Source organism: Bidens hawaiensis, unplaced genomic scaffold, assembly GCF_021521415.1.
Source record: "Bidens hawaiensis isolate Kalapana, Puna unplaced genomic scaffold, B.hawaiensis_p1.1 tig00008125_1, whole genome shotgun sequence".
NCBI classification, from domain to species: Eukaryota; Viridiplantae; Streptophyta; class Magnoliopsida; order Asterales; family Asteraceae; genus Bidens; species Bidens hawaiensis.
In genome coordinates this window covers 429,827-451,080 of record NW_027491578.1, presented here as the reverse complement: position 1 = coordinate 451,080, position 21,254 = coordinate 429,827, and the positions used below count along the sequence as shown (strand labels likewise).

At 40.0% G+C, this 21,254-nt stretch overlaps 1 pseudogene; it reads right to left on the bottom strand.

Annotated features, from left to right (window-relative positions):
• Positions 1–841: 841 nt before the first annotated feature.
• Positions 842–3,488, bottom strand: LOC143637123 (2-pyrone synthase pseudogene; annotated as a pseudogene).
• Positions 3,489–21,254: the final 17,766 nt, after the last annotated feature.

Below are 21,254 nucleotides of genomic sequence, written 5' to 3'. Positions count from 1 at the left end.
TATTGAGCGTAAATTTGTTATCATAATCAATTGCTTTTCTAATTATTTTTCAATTTTTTTAAGCTTAAAGGATTGTACACCTAGCTTAAGGGGTTGTACCCACTTTCTTGAGCTTAATGAGTTGTAATCCTAGCTTAAGGGGTTGTGCCTTTACTTCACATATACAAAACACAAACTTTTTAGTGTTTTTATATTATTTACGTTTCAGTTTAGTATTTGCGCGTAAACACGTTGAAACAGACATGTGTGATTGAACGTTTTACATCCAATTTAAGTTTGGTTTAACAGTCTCGATGCAAAGCACGGGTCCGCTCCCTTCAACACACAGCTTGAACAAAACATTTTAACATTACTTTCTAATGGTTTTACGCCCCCGCCACGACGGCGGGGGGGGGGGGGGGGGGGGGGGGCTTAATACTAGTTAAGTTAATAAAAAAAGACGTAACATTTTAATAAAATTATAATGTTTAGTCGGCTGTAGAAGTTAGTGAGGATGAGCGTACGTGGTACCCTATCGATGGACTCACTAATAATAAACAACTCTCTAATACGAAGGGAAATAACAAATTCAAATATACAAAGGGGCAAGACGTTACACGCCTTCAATCATGATTGAATACAATTTTTATATTTTTATAATATAGATTTATCTTTTGGTTTCATAAAAGAGGTACACGAATCAAACATGCTATTTTTTATTTATGTACCATTATAGAGAGTACATTATACAAACACAGATCTAGTTTGCAAGACCAAGTAATGTATTATACCAAAACAAGATGTAGTTTAAACTAAAAACAACATTCTTATTGTGCACACTAGCTAGTAGTCTACGAGTACTTCATATCCGTGTTGATGTTCGGGTAGGTTCATTCCTGCCCGGTCTTGACTCGCACATAGTGGGTTTGCTACGCAGAACAACGGTTTCAACTGTCAAACGCGGGCCAAATCCAAACAAAACACCCCAATCTAAACCTTCACCGGTGGTACTTTTTCCATCCTCCAAAGACTTATTTCTCATTTCATCAATAATGAACAACACACATGCACTAACCATGTTTCCATATTCACTTAGCACGTGCCTACTGGCCCTCAACTTCTGTTTATTAAGGTTAAGCTTTAGCTCCACGTGGTCGAGTATGCTTCTACCACCCGGGTGAACAATCCAAAACATCGAGTTCCAGTCACGTAGACCGAGTGGACGAACCGCTTGCAGTAATGTATTCTGTATGTTGTCAGAGATCATGTTGGGTAAATTATTGTCTAAGTGAACCTTGAGCCCATCCTCCCTCAAGTGTAACTTTACCGCCGTCTCAGTACCCGGTATGATCGTTTGATTAGCAGAAACAATCTCAAACAATGGGCGTTCAACAACCAAATCTGGATCCGAACCCATAACGATCGCAGCCGCTCCGTCCCCAAAAAGTGCTTGCTCGACCAAAGAGTCAACGTGGTCCTCACTAAGTCCATGAAAGATACTAGCCGTGATCTCTAAGCATAATGAAAACGTTAATCTTGAATTTTGGAGATAAAGATTAAAGGAGTTATAATTCTTGGTGAATTATTTATTGAGTTTTTATATTTAATTAGGAATACTATTAGGTTTATTTTTGTTAATGTATTTGGTTTCCTAGTTTGAGTCTAATTAGAAGTCTTGGTGAGCAAGATATTAGTTTTAGTATAAATAGATGGTTAGGGGTATTGTAATTTGTGTGCTTGGTTTATAATAATAAAAAGAGTCGAACAAGTTTGTTCAATCTCGAGTTTGTGTGTTCGATCAAGGGCCTGATTTCCAACAATTGGTATCAGAGCTTGGCGTTGGCGGTTTTGAGAGTCGACCTTAGAGCAGCGGAGCAGCCCCTGTAACGTCGGGGCTGGGGAGAGACGTTTAGTTAACAACGGACGGTTTTGGTGGTAATCTACGGCAATAAAGGAGTGCCTATATATGGTGGGAACTAACTTGGGTAGTGGAGATAAAAGCTTAATTGGCTTGCATGGGAATCAAACCACCATATTGATTGATGTGAAGGTAACTTTGTCATGAGAGTATGATCGAGCAGAAGAGGGAGTTTTAAACCCGGTTTTTTTAATCGTATTTTAATGTGTCGGACACTCTTTCTAGCCAAGGAAGAAAATCGTAGCGAGGAGTTCGATTTTTATGGTGGAAAAACCAACGGGCGTGTCGCGGAAGAAACGAAAGAGCGAGGAGCTAAGGAATTCGTTTGACGACCGAAAAGGCGGAATAGTGAGGTGCTATTGTTTTTGTTGGTGGTTGATATTAGTGTGTGCATATCAAGGAAGAGTGTGACAGGGTGGTAAAATTACGATCAAATAAGGGTTGAATCTATTAGCAGAGATTTGCGGGTAGGCAGGGGAAGAAGAAAACGGTAGAAGCGGGGAGCTTGTTTTTCTTTGTTCGGTGGTCAAGAATGGTGTAGTTCTAGGACAGGAAAGAGGCATTGGATTTGTCGATCATTGGTATGGGTGAAACGGGTCCAATTCAAGATTAAGAGGGAGAATGAAGACGTGAATCTTGAATTTTGGAGATAAAGATTAAAGGAGTTATAATTCTTGGTGAATTATTTATTGAGTTTTTATATTTAATTAAGAATACTGTTAGGTTTATTTTTGTTAATGTATTTGGTTTCCTAGTTTGAGTCTAATTAGAAGTCTTGGTGAGCAAGATATTAGTTTTAGTATAAATAGATGGTTAGGGGTATTGTAATTTGTAAGCTTGGTTTATAATAATAAAAAGAGTCGAACAAGTTTGTTCAATCTCGAGTTTGTGTGTTCGATCAAGGGTCTGATTTCCATCACATACAACAAGCACACGCGAGCCCTTATTGTTTTCAGCAAGGTCCTTGGCTAGACGAAGGACCATGCCTCCAGCCGAGCACCCTTGTTGGTACATCATGAGCCGGTTGACCGAAGGGTTGAGACCGAGTAGCTTGGTGAGTTGATAGTCAGCACCGGGCATGTCGATTCCTGAAGTGGTGCAAAAGATGACATGGGTGATCTTAGATTTTGGGAGTCCCCACTCGTCTATGGCTTTCGTGGCGGCTTCCTTACCGAGATTTGGGACTTCGGTGCTCATCAAGTCTTGGCGGGTATTCAAGGATGGACTCGAGTACTCGCACATGTTCGGGTTTTCTTTTAGAAACTCTTCTGTAAGGTCCATGTATCGCTTCTTTATCATTGTTTTTGTCACCTACAAGTTCATTATTGTGTTATATCATGACATATTCAATGTTAATTAAGGAAGCGGCACGAAATAATACAAGTAAATACTTACAAATGCGTTTAAACTTGTTTTTAAGATTAACCATATGCTCTCTCTTTGTAATGCGAAAATAGTAGTCAGCGTATTCAGCCTGAATATAACAATTGGGAGGAGTTGCGGTGCCAATGGCAAGAATCGTGGCTAGACCTTGTGCGCGTTGGGTGTCTCGAATGTTTTCAACATCTACAACCTTGTGAACTGATGCCATTTTTTTTTAACTTGATCTGTTGAAGCAAATGTTACCATTGTTACATTAAATAGGAGTTCTCTAAGGCAACAAGTTAATTGATAGTACAAACTACCAACACATATTCAACTCTTAGTAAATATATATTACAAGTGTCTTTTGTGTTAGGATGACGTGTAATGTCTCTACATAGGTTTATTAAATAATGTAACATCTTTGTTTTCTGGATATATAATCAACCAGTTTTCACCAATAATATATTTGTATATGTAATTATTAGAATATATATTTTAGACAAATTAGCGCCACATTGAAAATTTTGAAACATACCCAATACACGTTTCTGGTTGCGCACACGTGTAGATTAGTGATTAATCGAGATTAATCAGAGTCTATCAAGAATAATCGGCAATTAATCGACGTCTAGTCAAGATTCTTACAACATATTTGTAACTGTTAAATCTTCATCTGAAGAAAAGTAAAAATGAGTGGTGAATATTGATTATATGAACCAAGAGAGAAGAACACGGTGGGATATTTTGTTGTTGGGAGGTGGGTTTGGCCAATAAGGGTTAAGGGAGGAAGGATCCAAGGCCACAACCCAACTAGCAAGATGAAAACTTACATATGAAGGACAGAAATAAAATTTTGAACGATAATTTCTATTATTTAGAAGACTTGAATCTTTACCCGAGACCACCCAACTTTAGCTTTTGTCAATGAGCCGCTAACCCCATTACGAAGAAAAGCAAAGAAAACATACAAAACCCTTTTTACTTGAAAAAGCTTCTTATTTTTCGAAGAATAAACATTCATTTCATATAAACTGACTTTGATTTTATTGAAGAGTGAAGAACCATAGTTTTGTTTTCCATAGATCGATTTGTAAAAAGATTTTCTTTTTAAGAAAATAAAAATTATCAAATGTTTTGAACTAAACGTACTCGTTTCTTTTAATCTTCTAATGTGATTTCTCTTTTGTAATAGCTAATTTTCTAATGTGATTACTAATACCTTTCAAATAAATTTTCATTCAGAGTTTCTTAAAAGTATTTCTAATATAAGTTTTTATAATCGATCAGTGATGGACCAAGGGTCGAAGACAATGTTTTCATAGGGTTGGAAAGGTTTATGGCCAGTTAATTTTCATTATATAATGATGTTTTTCAGTCTGATTTGGGTTAACTCTGATTGGGTCATGTAACCAATAATTAAAGTAAATTTCATATAATAAAAACATAGTACATTAAACCTCATTACAAATGCATAATAATAATAATAATACACTATATTTAAGATTGTTCTCTGCAATTTTTCATGATGCATGTCTATTGTTGCTTGTCAACATAAGGTACTGCTTTATAGCGTGTATCCTTTTCCTTTAATGCAATTCTGACGTCAGGCCGTCGTTTTTTAATTTTCTTGGAATTTGGTTGGAGCAAACTAACTTTAGGTCTTAGGGTAGCCGACTGATTTTGAAAACAATATTGCTTCTGACATATATTATTTATATATTAAACAAATCATAAAATTGATGGTTGGGTATATTTTCTATATTTTAACATATTAACTGCTTAACATAATTAAGTTTTTTTGTGTGAATTGTGATACTTCAAACGTGCTTTGTATTTCAGGTTGTTGATGTTTATTGAGGCTATATACAAGCTTGCATTAACGTTGCGGAAGGAGTTGAAGTGACAGCACGTGTTTCAAGGCATAAAAGAGTCAAATGGGCAAAATTCCTTGTTAATGAGTCTCGTCGTGCTACACAACGGGAGGGAACACACTCCCTCACGCTACGCGAGGGAGAAACAAAACCAAACACAACTCTTTTGTTCTTTGCGCTATGCAAAGGATGAGTAATGATGATTCCGAGCTTTGCGAAGGTGATCAAAGACGGGAAAATTAAACTTAATTGTTACAAAACCAATTTTGAGCCTTATTCGACCTATCCTTCATTTCATTTCATAGACCATTGACGACCTAGGAGACGATTTTGCGCCATCTAGGAGCTCCTGGTTCGCTGATTCATCCATGCTTCTACACATAATCGAGCTAATCATCATGCAAAGGCAATGCTAAATCATTTGTGACCACTTTTGTCACACCCCGACCAAAGGCGGCGGAACATGCTAAGGTGTAACGATTGCCCATAAGCGCATGACACTATTTAAAACGACAATATTTAACAAACTCATTTCATTTCACATCATCGAAAATGTCACATAACAATATTCATAAGACAATTATAACAAAATATAGCAAATCAAATGTTGTTCATTTTTGCTAAATATCCTAAAGGTCTCGATGACGTTTCCTTCACAAGCTCGGGTCAACCTAGATGCAAACCTGTAACATTTCATAAAATAAAGTTTATCAACACAAAGGTTGGTGTGCAATTCATAAGTTTGAGCATATAAGTATATAGTAAGAAAAGCCACAAAACTTGTATACGAAACGATAAATAAAAGCAATAACTTGGATGAATAGATATCGCTAACACATTAGCGACACCTAGCTATAAGGGGATGCCAAATAGTCTAGGATTTTATAGTTATCGTTAATTGCATTACGTTAACGACACCTTGCTATAAGGGGTTGCCAAATAGACTAGGATTTTATAGTTCCACCAACCAAAAGCGATAAACACATGACATATAATCATAAGACACCAAATCGAGCAATTATTTAAGTAAAAACAACACTTGTGGTTTAAGATTCAAGTATAAAACATTTAGTTGCATAAGTATGAAATGTCACCCAAAAACGAAAGATGGAAAACGGGGTATGAAAGTACTCACGTTCAAGTAATAAACTTGAAAGATGGATGATTTGAAGTTTAACCAGAACGACGGGTTTAACGTACGAAGCCTAAATAAAAGAAAGTCTGGAATTAAAAGGTTGTCTTGAAGGTCTTTAATAAAATACATGTTGAGAAAAAGTAAACAATTAAAATTCAAGGTTTAAGATGTAACTATTTAAGAATTTATAATAATAACCCTTTAAAAATGTAAGTTTGCTCGAAACCGGGTCAAAGTATCTAACCTTGATATTTACTTAACCTATGTTAAGTAATAAGGTGGGAAAAATGCAAGAATGCAAGTTCCTTTGGAATAAAGATACTAAAACGGGTATTTAACTAGTGTTCGGGTTGTTGGTTCGGGTCTTGATAATTGGTCAACCCAAAGTCAACTTTCCAAAATAGTAAATGTCATGAGATAACTCAATAAAATATGATAACACTTAACCAAGTATGTGGTTCTATTGTTTTAGAACTAACAACACACGTTAAGCGAGTGTTCGGTTTCATCGGTCCCAACTTTGTTATGAGATCAAGTTGGATCCAACATTTCCAACTACTTAAAAAAATAATTAAAATATGTTTTAAGCTATTTTTAAAGAAATATACAAGTCTTGATAGCTAAAAACACACTTGTGTGTCTTAAGCGAGTAAAAATCGGTTTAGTTCGGTTTGGTTCGGTTTCCATCTCACAATAAGTTCATAGATGGTTTCCACATGCCCAAATATCAAAGAACTTGTATAATAATGTACAAATGAAAATACTTAAGTTTTACAATAAAAAAGTTAACAATAAAGTCTTTAAACAAAAGTTCGGCTTTCGGTTAAGATCTTGGTTCGGGTTAAGACCGAGGTAAGATTTCACAAACCCATAACCATAGAACTTATAAAAATGATTTTAGAAACTTAAATCTAGCATTAAACATGTTTAAACAAGTATTTAACAAAAACTAGTAAACAAAGTTCAGTTTACGGTCTAGAGCTATTTATGGTTAAACCGAGGCTAGACTCTTAGAACCCTTAACCATGGAACTTGTAAATATGATAAACAAACTAAAATGAGCAGAAGTTAAGCATGGTTATTATGTATAAACAAGTTATATAAGTGTGTATATATATATATATATATATCAAGAACACGAAGTCCTCCATGAAGCATTGCCTTACGAGGCCCGAAAACCTCACCGATCGGAACCAGAGAAGTAACCACAAAATGTAACAAGGGGTGTATATTATATATATGTTGTGCCATAAACAAGTATTAGTAAGACCATATGAACTAATTAGAATGAAAGAATAAACTCAGTTTGACTTTTGGAAGTCAAACATTCAAGAACACTAAGAAAATAATCTTAAATCTTTGATGTTTGAGAGAGTTTTTGGAGTTGTAGCAGGGGAAAATTAAGGGAAATGGTGGTGTATATATAGGGTAATGTTGGTGGTCAAACATGGGTGTTAATATTGAGAGTTGCATGCAAAAAGGATCCAAACAAAACACAAAACAACAAAGAAAATGAGCTGCTGCAGCTGAGCAGGTCACTATACGCGACGGGTGTGTGTGTCCCATCGCGCATCGCGATGGGGTGCTGCCTGATATTATTCAAACTTTCAAAATGGCAGAAATGGTCCCCGAAGTTCGTTTTAAGTGATTTTTACGCGTTTTAAGGACCGATGAATGTTTTCAAGACCCAACAAGTGTAAAACAATATTTAATATAAAATCCATCATTTTGATTATAACATAAGCTTCGGTTTACAAAACGGGTCGGTTTACATAATAAAACAAATACAAAAATGACCCGAAATTGACGAATGTCACAACTTTAGTGTTGGAAATTAATTTAAGATGAATGGATATTTTATTTAGTTAATATATTTATATAACTCTTAATATGTTGAAATACAAATAAACTCTTGTGTAAAGTTTTATTTATGTCACTTGATGAGATTTATTAGAGTTTATGTCTCAATTTAAGTGAGACATTTCACTCATCTATAGTGTATAAATTTGCCTAAAGTGAAGAAGAGAAGTCTTTGAAAAAAAATAATGATCATAAAAAAAAAGTCTTTGTATATTTATTTTCAAGAAATAGAGAAAAACTCTCTAAACTTCATCTTTATACTATCAAGTTCTAGCACACTAAAGTATCCGGTGTAGCTTCGGGCACGTGGCCTTTCCCGGCAGTACATACTGCTTCGGCTGTTGTACCATGGGAGACAAACGTGGTGTCTAAATAGAGGCGCAAAATCTGTTTTTGAAGGACCCGTGTTGAACACGAATCCTCAGCCACAACCGTCAATATTTTGTTTGCTTTTTATGATAGTCAAGGTGCTTAGTTGAAGACCAAATGTGATGAAGAAACAAGATAAGAATATCTCATGAAGAACCGATAACGAACCCGCTAAAGACATCGGAGCCTATCAATTTTGAATATAAAACAAAATTGTATTTTATATTCAATTTATTCTTTTTGTAAATGGTATTGTACTACTTTATTTCTCATTACTAACGAGAATATTGTTATTGTTTACTTTTACCATGTGACGGTTACTCTTTTACTAGCCCTACTTTATGCACATGTCAAAAAAATTAATTTCCCTTTTAATTATCAGGTCCTCTTTTCTCTCTGGCCAACTTAACTTACACTCTTAGCGGGCACCTCCGGCTTCTTCCACAGGTCGCCGGAAAATTTCCAGGAGTCTAAGCTCAATTTTTATTTTCATCGTACATTCTCACTAGTTTCACAGTGGTCAATGTCAAAATTTTACAGGCGTCGGTCGGAATTTTAACACATATATAGCACTAATTTTTTTCTCACAGGGGTCGGCCGACCCCGTACAACCATAGTAGGTCCGCTACTGGTTGGGAGACTCGTCAAGAATGTTTTCTGTTAAGTTGATCAAGAAGTTGATAGAGTCGTGTCGGGATGTCAGCCAATTTTTTTTTATAATGAAATGGTGTAAATAGGTTCCGTCAACATGCAATATTAATTCACGTGTGGAGGGCTGAAATGAACCAAATCCCAACTCTAGATGCTCTTATCAGAAGAAATATTCAAGTGTCAGCGAGTAGTTGCATTTTATGTGATTCGGGGACCGAAACTGCATATCATCTTTTTGCGGCATGTGTGGGTGCTTCGAGAGTGTGGCAGACTATATGTTCATGGTGCAAAGTGGCCCTGTTCACTATCAACACGGTCCGGGGTTGCTAGAGATTTATCACCAAGTGGGGTTTGGGGAAAAAGAAAAAAAAGGCTTTTCACGTTATCGTCATTATTGCTTGTTGAAGAATATGGAAGGTGAGAAACGAAAACGTGTTCCAAAGCAAAGAGATAAAGATTGAGGAAATATTGGGAGAGATTAAGATGTTAGATTTTTTATGGTCTAAAAATAGATCGAAACATATATAAATCGATTTCTTGATCGAATTGGTGTAAGTGTGTAACTTTATCTTGATGTAAGTGGTGTTTTTGACACTCCCCGGTTTGGGGTGGTGGGTCTTGGTGGTTTGTGTGTTTGATAAATTTAACATTTCGAAAAAAAATATCTAATCATGTATACACCATCACACTTCAACTAAGCTTTCATCGATCCGATCATCGGAATTTGGAAATACAGATTACACTAAAGCAAGTTTGTAAATTCCCGAAATTTCAAGTAATAATATTTTGCATTGATTTGTTATGGCGGAAAAGTTTACTGAGACAGTAAATAAATAATAAAATAGTAATAAAGAAGGAAACATAAGTAGGCAAATTAGATAGGATTAATGATGGACTAAAAAGGAAAGATGAGTCTTAGGTTCATGGGCTTAAGGGAGTATAGATACCTCCTTAAACCCTTAACCTTTCCATTTCCACCCCTATTATCCATATTATTATCTACACACCTTAAAACACACACTTAAGCCAAGTATATCTCCCTAGCCGCCGGCCACCATCCGAAACCCCAAAACCAAGCATCATAACATAGGATCTCCGATCATACAAGTGAGCTAACAAGTCCAAAATCACGTGTCAAGCTAGCCGTGACCTAGGAACATCATAAAGGTATGTTCTTGATCTTAAAGGTTACGTTTTTATGAACAAATAACCATGAAACTTGAACATAGAATAGATCGGGTCTAGATAAAACATAAAGTTGACAACTTGATGATTAAAATGGACGTAATGGACTCATGGTTAGATGCGGTACATGAAGGAAACCCTAGATTTAGCTTAATGAACATTTTTACGCTTAATGGTTCGAACTTTATGCTAGAAACGGGTTGGGTCTTGGCAATGGGGTGATAACGAACGTAAAACAGTTAAGGAGGTTGGGATTTAGGTGATTAAAAGTGTGATTATGGATCGTTAACCGTTAAACGAGCCTAGAACGGATTTAAAACAGGAGCTGGAAGCATCAGACATGGGTTCTCGGGGACCTGAAACCGCCTTGGGTTTTCGGCCAACTCGAGAACCCAGTCAATATGAGATCTCGGTCAACGAGAGTTCTTGGTGACCAGGGTTCTCGGCCACCGAGTTCTCGGTCAGATATGGGTTTTCGGTCAAGCATGTGTTCTCGGTCAGACAAGAGTTCTCGGCCAGAACAGGTTCTCGGCCATTTAGTCCCCTGATGACTTTGGGCCTCGCAAGTTGGCCCAGGTGCCATGATAAACAATGGGCCTGAACTAACTAAGCCCACATGGTGCAAGCCCATATTTAATTTAAACAAACCAGCCCATTATCTTAGGCTTAACAAATAAGCCCAGCTTAGAAAATAATTTAAAATGTTAATGGAAAATGTGTTACGCCAGTTAATAAAAATAAAATTTTTCTTAACCCCAGGGTAGTTTATCATAAAAATAAAAATTTTCAGATATTATTTGGGTCACCTTAACCCCAGCCAGGGGCTCTGTGTAACACCCCGACCAAAGGCGGATTATACATCGGGGCGCCACATATTGTTTCATTACTCGTGACACTATTGGGTGTCAATATTTAATAAATACATTCATTCGCGCACGCGCAAAGTAAAAATAAGATAACATAAATCATCATAAATCAATATATTATAAATCATAATATTCGAACAGCAATAACTTGTCTTGATACATTTTAATCTAGGTCAAAAATAAAGAAAACTTCCTACGTGTCCACAAGCCCCAAAACAGCTACTGCAAACCTGAACATGTGTTAAAATAAAACGTCAAACACTTGCGTGTTGGTGAGAAATCAAGTTTAATACAATACATAGTTAACCATAAATCTGCGCGCAACATGTGTATGTCTGGTTTTCAACAAGGGTGTAATCTGATCGGGACCAACTCTAAGATTCATAGACTGCCAGTGCTCACAATTGAGCTCACAAACAAGAAAGACTGTGCAAGTGTAAACAAAAGAGAAAATCATAAACGATAGTTCTCCCGTGTTCATCTAATGGTACCATGAGAACTGCGGAATAGACCGACAAGACGGTTAATGATCCACACATACAAATAAACAGCCAAGTCTACGTCCTCAACACATGGGATACTGCGCGACTAAAGTTCATAAACAAGTTTAAGACTCTAAGTTTGTATGAACACATGAACATCCCAAAACATTAAAAGCAAAAAGGGATTAGGTACGAGATTACTCACTTGATAAACGATGCGGTGTAAGATAAAGCAAGAACCAACTTTAAACAAGCACAAGTTAACCTATAAATAAGATTATTGTTTTAAGTCTTGATTATAAGTTTGCATAAGTAAATTATTATATATAATATATATATTACCGAAAATCTGGGCAGAAGAGGGGAGAGAACGGAGGCAAGAGAGGAGGCGGCAGAAGGACAATCGGCAGAGAGCAAAGGAAGAGAGAGAACAGGAGGGATTAAGTGTTTGTGTGTGTAGTGTTAAGAAAAATAAGATTATTATTATTTATAGAGAAACCCTAGGGAACACAATCCCTAGAAAAAGGGGAAAAGATCTCAAAAAGCAAAAGATTCCAAAAGCAAAAGATATCAAAAGATATGGCAGCTGCAGGGGGCAAGATAAAGCTGACAGGGAACAGTAAAAAGCATGGGCGGTTCAGATAAAGGTACAGGTCAGGCATGGAAAAAGCAGATCTCAAAAGATAATGTCAGTCACTTTTTCTGCCAACCAATGGGGTTGGTGCGCATGCTGCGCCGAAAGTAACTTTTCAGACATAAAGCAGATTAGGTCAACAGCACAAAAGATAAGACAACACGAAAGCAAACGGCTAGATTTAAACGGAAGAAAACTCAAAGGGTTTAGCGCGAGAAAGCTCGAGCGCGAAGGCAGACACAGAAGGTCAAGAGAGCGCGAGCGCGAAGGCAGACAGAACCAACCTTAACACGTCGCGGAAAGAACTACATTTCTAAGCGCGCCGCGGGAAGAATCACATTTCTTAGCGCGCCGCGGGAGGAACTAAAATTCCTAGCGCGCCGCGGGAAGAACTATAATTCTTCGCGCGTCGAGGGATGAACTACGATTCTTAGCGCGCTGCGAGAAGAACTACAATCCTTAGCGCGTCGCGGGAAGAACTACCGTTCTTAGCGCGCTGCGAGAAGAATTACAATTCTTAGCGCGCTGCGAGAAGAGTTCGTCTCGCGTATCGCAGGAACAGATGGTCTTCACGCAGGCTTCCTTGTAAGGGGTCTGGCGCGTGGAGCTGCGCAGACAACCTTAGGCGGGAAGGAACAAAGGACAAGCAAAGAGTTAGAAGAAAAAGAGGGAAACAAGGCGTAAGGGCGGGACGGCGACAAGAGGGAAAAGAAGGCGGAAAGAGAGAATGAGAGGGACGGGACGGCGGAAAGAAAGAGAGAGAAAGAGGCGGGAAGGAAAATATATATTATTATTAAAAGTAAAATATAAGTATAAATATTAAATCATAAAAGAAAGAGATCGGATCGGAGAAACGGGTACCTGGGTCGGGTCGGATCGGGGCAGATGTCACAGTCTCCCCTACTTTAAGAAATTTCGTCCCGAAATTTATCTCGAAGTAGGTTGCGCAGAGAACAGGTGCGGGTACTTGATCTTCATTTGATCTTCCCTTTCCCATGTAAACTCGGCTCCGCGCCTGGACTCCCAGCGAACTTTCACGATAGGGATGCGACTGCGCTTGGTTTGCTTAACCTCGCGATCCATAATCTCAACAGGCTTCTCAACGAAATGCATAGATTCATCAACTTGAACTTCATCAAGTGGAATGTGAAGATTCTCGTCAGCTAAACACTTCTTGAGATTGGATACATGGAACGTTGGATGCACATTACTGAGCGCGGGCGGCAGGTCAAGTCTGTAGGCAACTTTTCCTACACGCGCGAGAATCTTAAATGGTCCAACATATCGAGGAGCAAGCTTACCTTTCTTCCCAAAGCGGACAACACCCTTCCAGGGCGACACCTTGAGGAGAACAAGATCACCAACTTGAAATTCGAGAGGCTTCCGCCTACGATCTGCGTAACTCTTCTGTCGGCTTCTGGCAGTCAGCAGATGATCACGGATCTTGGCGATTTTATCGGTTGTCTCTTGAACAAGTTCGGGTCCTGTGATTTGAGTTTCACCCACTTCGCTCCAACAAATCGGGGAGCAGCACTTACGACCGTAAAGTGCTTCAAATGGGGCCATACCGATACTGGAATGATAGCTGTTATTATAAGAGAACTCGATCAAAGGCAGGTGCGAATCCCAATTACCTCCAAAATCAAGAACACTAGATCGGAGCATATCCTCAAGAGTTTGAATAGTTAGCTCAGACTGACCGTCAGTCTGAGGATGATATGCCGTACTTATGTCCAAGCGAGTTCCTAGCGCAGATTGGAGAGATTTCCAAAAGCGAGATATAAAACGGCCATCGCGATCGGATATGATGCTCAAAGGAGTACCATGGCGGCAGACAATTTCCTTGACATAAAGCTGCGCGAGTTGCTCAACACGGTAGTTTTCACGAATGGGCAGAAAGTGAGCAGACTTAGTCAATCGATCCACTATTACCCAAATGCTATCATGTTTGCTTGCTGTCAAAGGTAACTTGGTAATAAAGTCCATCGCTACACATTCCCATTTCCACGTAGGAATTTCTGGTTGTTCGAGCAAACCAGATGGGCGTTGATGTTCAGCTTTCACTTTAGAACAAGTCAGACATTTAGCTACGAACACAGCAATATCCTTTTTCATACCGGGCCACCAATAAGTAATGCGCAAATCCTTGTACATCTTATCAGCGCCGGGATGAATGGAATATCGAGATTTGTGCGCTTCACTCAGGATATCAGCGCGAAGATTCTCATCAAAGGGAATCCAGATGCGATTGAGATAGCAGAGAATTCCACTCAGATTAGGGACAAAGAGTGCTTCCGCGCCACACGCTAACTCGGCGCGAAGGTTACCATTACTGATGGATGCGCGCTGCGCGTCACGAATACGCGATTCAAGGTTGCTTTGAATCGGCGCGAAGTGAAGCTGGGTGCGCGGCAAGATACAGTTAAGTTGGCAGGGTTTTCGGCTGAGCGCGTCGGCTACCACATTAGCCTTACCAGGATGATACCGGATCTCACAATCGTAATCGCTGATGAGTTCGTTCCATCGGCGTTGCCTCATGTTAAGTTCCTTCTGATCAAAGATATGCTGAAGGCTTTTATGGTCAGTGTAGAGGATACACTTAGTACCATAAAGGTAGTGTCTCCAGATCTTCAAGGCAAAAACAACTGCGCCTAGTTCGAGGTCGTGAGTTGTATAATTCTTTTCGTGAACCTTGAGTTGCCTTGATGCGTAAGCGATAACCTTGCCTCGTTGCATAAGAACACAACCGAGACCTTGGTTGGAGGCATCGCAGTACACGACAAAATCATCATTACCCTCAGGTAGCGCAAGAACAGGAGCTTCACACAACAATCGCTTGAGCGATAGAAAGGCTTCTTCTTGCTTCGAGCCCCAAATATACGGTTTATCTTTGTGCGTTAGAGCTGTTAAAGGCAAAGCGATCTTCGAGAAGTTCGAAATGAAGCGCCGGTAATAACCAGCTAAGCCCAGAAAGGAACGGATCTCAGAAGGAGAGGATGGCGTAATCCAGTTCTTGATTGCTTCAATTTTGGATGGGTCGACATGAATACCCATCTTGTTAACAACATGACCAAGAAACTGTACTTCATCATACCAGAATTCACACTTGGAAAGCTTAGCATAGAGTTGCTCAGCTCTAAGCTTTTGCAATACCAATCGGAGATGTTGCTCATGCTCGGCCTTGGTCTTAGAATACACCAGAACATCATCGATAAACACGATCACGAATTTATCCAAGAAAGGCCTACACACCCGATTCATTAGATCCATGAAAACGGCGGGTGCGTTGGTTAAACCGAAGGACATGACCAAGAATTCAAAATGGCCATAACGAGTTCGAAAAGCAGTCTTCGGAACATCTTCATCGCGGATGCGCAACTGGTGATAGCCAGAGCGGAGATCGATCTTGGAAAAACAAGAGGCACCTTGGAGTTGATCAAAGAGGTCGTCAATGCGCGGTAAGGGATACCGGTTCTTAATGGTGAGTTTGTTCAACTCGCGGTAATCAATACACATGCGAAACGATCCATCTTTCTTTTTAACGAACAACACCGGAGCACCCCAGGGCGAAGAGCTAGGGCGAATGAATCCTATAGCAGTCAACTCTTGAAGTTGGCTTGCCAATTCTTGCATCTCAGCGGGCGCAAGACGGTAAGGAGATTTAGCTACGGGGGAAGCACCAGGGACAAGATCAATACGGAACTCGACTTCACGAGCGGGAGGGATACCAGGAAGATCATCAGGAAAAACTTCAGGGAAATCACGCACAACAGGGATATCGCGAAGCTTCTTTTCTTTAGCAGGTTTAACCACATGGGCTAAGAATGCAATATACCTTTTCCGCATGAGCCTTCGGGCTTCGGCGCAAGACATAAGTTTAAGACCGCTGGAGGGTTTTTCGCCGTAGATGTGAAGATCACCATTTTCTCGAGGTATGCGAATCATCTTCTTGGCACAAATAACTTCGGCGCGATTCTTCGAGAGCCAGTCCATACCAATGATAACATCAAAGCTTCCAAGAGGCATGGGGATGAGATCGATTAGAAAATCGTTTTCGTTAAGGTTAAGCGTGCAATCTTTAATCACTGAGTTAATTAAAACAGTTTCGCCATTAGCCAATTCAACTGAAAAATTTTCTTTTAAGTCGTTGCGCGGTCGCGCAAGCTTCTGCTCGAAGGCGCGAGAGATAAAACTTCGATCGGCGCCAGTATCAAAAAGTATAGAAGCATAAAACCCGTTAAGCAAAAATGTACCATTAACTACGTCATTATTCGCTTGCGCTTGGTGCGCGGTTATGTTAAAAGCTCGTCCGCGTGCCACTTGGTTCGAAATCTGGTTCACCGGATTCGCTTGCGTAATCTGAACTTGTAGTCTTGGGCACGCGTTCCGGAAATGACTGGGATCACCGCAGTTAAAGCACGATCTGGGTCGTGGGTTTTGGTAGGTTGGTTGTGGGTTCTGCGGGTAGACTGGTGGTGTTGGCGCAATTGGATTGGCGGGAAGGACTCTACAGTTTTCTGCAAGGTGACCAGCGCGGCCACATCGGGTACAAAGTCGACATGGGACTTGAGGTGGGTGGTGGAGTCTACAGGTTGGGCAAAAGGGGTGGTTTCCTGTGTAAGGTTTCTTAGTTGGCGGGGCAGGGAGTGCTGGATTGGTTAAGGCATAGTTGTGGACTACAGGAGGTGTTGGGTAGGCTGACAGAGGGTTAGGCGCATAAACTGGGTGTTGGTAGGTGGGTTGCTGGACAACGGGCGGGTTGGTAAGCGCGTAAGCTTGTCTGCGCCTACGTTTCTGGTTATGGTTTGAGGATTCTGGTTTGGTTTCTGTTGGTTCAGGGACAGTCTTGGTGAGTTTGGTCTTCTCAGATCCCCGCAGGAACAGGGTTCCTGCTCTGACATGGTTGTCGCTGAGCACAGCGGCCAATTCAATGGCGTCAGAGAGGGTAACTGGGTTTCTGGCCCATACAGAATCTTGAATTTCCATGGGGAGACCCCCAAGGAATTTCTCTATGGCTCGGCGGGAAGGGGTAACAAGGTGAGGGACAAGCAGGCTTAGTTCATGGAAGCGCGTCGCGTACTCGCGCGCTTCACCGCTGTATTGCTTCAAGTTCCAAAATTCCTCCTCCAGGCGCTTAACTTCGTTGGGAGGGCAGAATTCTCGCGTCAGAATTTCCTTAAATTCCTCCCAGAGCATGCTGGAAGCAGCTTCTGCGCCACGCGCATGAGCTACTCCATTCCACCATGTAAGCGCTCTAGATTCCAGGACACTGGAAGCATATAGGGTTCGTCTGTCTGAGGGGCATTGGGTGTGGAGGAAAGTGTTTTCTATTTTCTCAAGCCACTGGAGCATCACGGTGGCTCCTTCAAGACCTGTGAACTTTGGAGGGTTACCCGCGTTAAAGGACTTAATGTTGTAACCAGAGGTGTTGGTATTGTTTTGGCTCAAAGCTTGGGCTATTGCGGCGGCCATTTCCTGGGAACGTTGTGCGAACGTCTGCGCGCGGCTTCTTTCTTCTTGAGATGGCGACGAGATAGCGGAGGCATTCTATAAAAGTTTTAATTTTAGTTAATATCTTGGTTTTAGCACAAAGTATAACCTCGAAAAGCTTGGTTTCACGGAGTCAGTTACTGTCAAAAGTTAAAGTAAAATAAATGACCCTAAATGCAGACTTAATAAAGGTAACAAATTCGAATCAAGAATCGACAATTCATGTATCACCATGACTTTCCGAATTCCCAATTTAAAATATACGAGCAAACGAGTATTGGAGATTGACGATTCATGTATCACCATGACTTTTCAATCTTCAATATAAAATACACAAGAAAATGAGTATTGGAAGTTGACAATTCATGTATCACCATGACTTTTCAAGTCTCCAACCTTAGAACATAATCGTAAATGGAAATTGAAAATCAACTATTCATGTATCACCATGACTTTTCGGATTTTCAAATCCAACAAACGAATATGTAAGTAAAATCAATAAAAATCGAAATTCAATCAAAAATCGAAATATCGCGGAATAAAACATAAAATCATATACTGCGCAAGCGCGAGCATATTCATAAATAACGAGTAATTAACAATAAGCGCGCAAACATGAGATTTCTCTCATGCGCGAGAAGGGACTCTTAGGTATTCTAGGCCGTTACGTCTAACCACCTATCCTAAAGTCAACGAGCTCTGATACCAATCTGTAACACCCCGACCAAAGGCGGATTATACATCGGGGCGCCACATATTGTTTCATTACTCGTGACACTATTGGGTGTCAATATTTAATAAATACATTCATTCGCGCACGCGCAAAGTAAAAATAAGATAACATAAATCATCATAAATCAATATATTATAAATCATAATATTCGAACAGCAATAACTTGTCTTGATACATTTTAATCTAGGTCAAAAATAAAGAAAACTTCCTACGTGTCCACAAGCCCCAAAACAGCTACTGCAAACCTGAACATGTGTTAAAATAAAACGTCAAACACTTGCGTGTTGGTGAGAAATCAAGTTTAATACAATACATAGTTAACCATAAATCTGCGCGCAACATGTGTATGTCTGGTTTTCAACAAGGGTGTAATCTGATCGGGACCAACTCTAAGATTCATAGACTGCCAGTGCTCACAATTGAGCTCACAAACAAGAAAGACTGTGCAAGTGTAAACAAAAGAGAAAATCATAAACGATAGTTCTCCCGTGTTCATCTAATGGTACCATGAGAACTGCGGAATAGACCGACAAGACGGTTAATGATCCACACATACAAATAAACAGCCAAGTCTACGTCCTCAACACATGGGATACTGCGCGACTAAAGTTCATAAACAAGTTTAAGACTCTAAGTTTGTATGAACACATGAACATCCCAAAACATTAAAAGCAAAAAGGGATTAGGTACGAGATTACTCACTTGATAAACGATGCGGTGTAAGATAAAGCAAGAACCAACTTTAAACAAGCACAAGTTAACCTATAAATAAGATTATTGTTTTAAGTCTTGATTATAAGTTTGCATAAGTAAATTATTATATATAATATATATATTACCGAAAATCTGGGCAGAAGAGGGGAGAGAACGGAGGCAAGAGAGGAGGCGGCAGAAGGACAATCGGCAGAGAGCAAAGGAAGAGAGAGAACAGGAGGGATTAAGTGTTTGTGTGTGTAGTGTTAAGAAAAATAAGATTATTATTATTTATAGAGAAACCCTAGGGAACACAATCCCTAGAAAAAGGGGAAAAGATCTCAAAAAGCAAAAGATTCCAAAAGCAAAAGATATCAAAAGATATGGCAGCTGCAGGGGGCAAGATAAAGCTGACAGGGAACAGTAAAAAGCATGGGCGGTTCAGATAAAGGTACAGGTCAGGCATGGAAAAAGCAGATCTCAAAAGATAATGTCAGTCACTTTTCTGCCAACCAATGGGGTTGGTGCGCATGCTGCGCCGAAAGTAACTTTTCAGACATAAAGCAGATTAGGTCAACAGCACAAAAGATAAGACAACACGAAAGCAAACGGCTAGATTTAAACAGAAGAAAACTCAAAGGGTTTAGCGCGAGAAAGCTCGAGCGCGAAGGCAGACACAGAAGGTCAAGAGAGCGCGAGCGCGAAGGCAGACAGAACCAACCTTAACGCGTCGCGGAAAGAACTACATTTCTAAGCGCGCCGCGGGAAGAATCACATTTCTTAGCGCGCCGCGGGAGGAACTAAAATTCCTAGCGCGCCGCGGGAAGAACTATAATTCTTCGCGCGTCGAGGGATGAACTACGATTCTTAGCGCGCTGCGAGAAGAACTACAATCCTTAGCGCGTCGCGGGAAGAACTACCGTTCTTAGCGCGCTGCGAGAAGAATTACAATTCTTAGCGCGCTGCGAGAAGAGTTCGTCTCGCGTATCGCAGGAACAGATGGTCTTCACGCAGGCTTCCTTGTAAGGGGTCTGGCGCGTGGAGCTGCGCAGACAACCTTAGGCGGGAAGGAACAAAGGACAAGCAAAGAGTTAGAAGAAAAAGAGGGAAACAAGGCGTAAGGGCGGGACGGCGACAAGAGGGAAAAGAAGGCGGAAAGAGAGAAGGAGAGGGACGGGACGGCGGAAAGAAAGAGAGAGAAAGAGGCGGGAAGGAAAATATATATTATTATTAAAAGTAAAATATAAGTATAAATATTAAATCATAAAAGAAAGAGATCGGATCGGAGAAACGGGTACCTGGGTCGGGTCGGATCGGGGCAGATGTCACACTCTGCCCCTTGGACCCCGCTAGGGGCTGCCGCCCCTAGAACCCCGCTGCCAGGGGCGCTGCCCCCGGACCCCCATTCGTTGAGGGCAATAATTAAACTGGAAACACGATATGGGTAGTGATAGTTAAATTGATACGTGTAATTTTTATACAGTTAATCGTGCACAGCTCAAGAAAGGGATAACCATAAACGGTGAACGTAACCGCATTCAGGTGAGTTCCTAGCCCCATTTCCTTGTTATGTTTTCGGGGCTGTGTGCATACTCGATGTGATAGTTAATACACTTACTTTAACTGGTAAGTGTATGCCTTGCATGGTTTATATGTTATGTATGTATATCTTAAATGTGAATGAAAGCTTGTCGGTACGTGAACGATCTTCGGATATTGCACGTGCTATAAAGGGAGGTAGTTATATATATAGATGAATGTGTATGATAGATATATGTACAATATATGAATATGTATGAATGATTAAAGAAAGTATGTATGTTATGGGTTTGTAAAGACAGTATGCACGAAGATGAAGAAAGAGGGATCAGACCCTAATAATATCTGAGATAGAGAAGAAAGGGATCATACCCTAATAGTATCTGAGATCGAGAAGTAAAAAGGGATCAGACCCTAATAATATCTGAGATAGACAAGAAAGGGATCGGACCCTAATAATATCTGAGATAGACAAAGGAAAGAG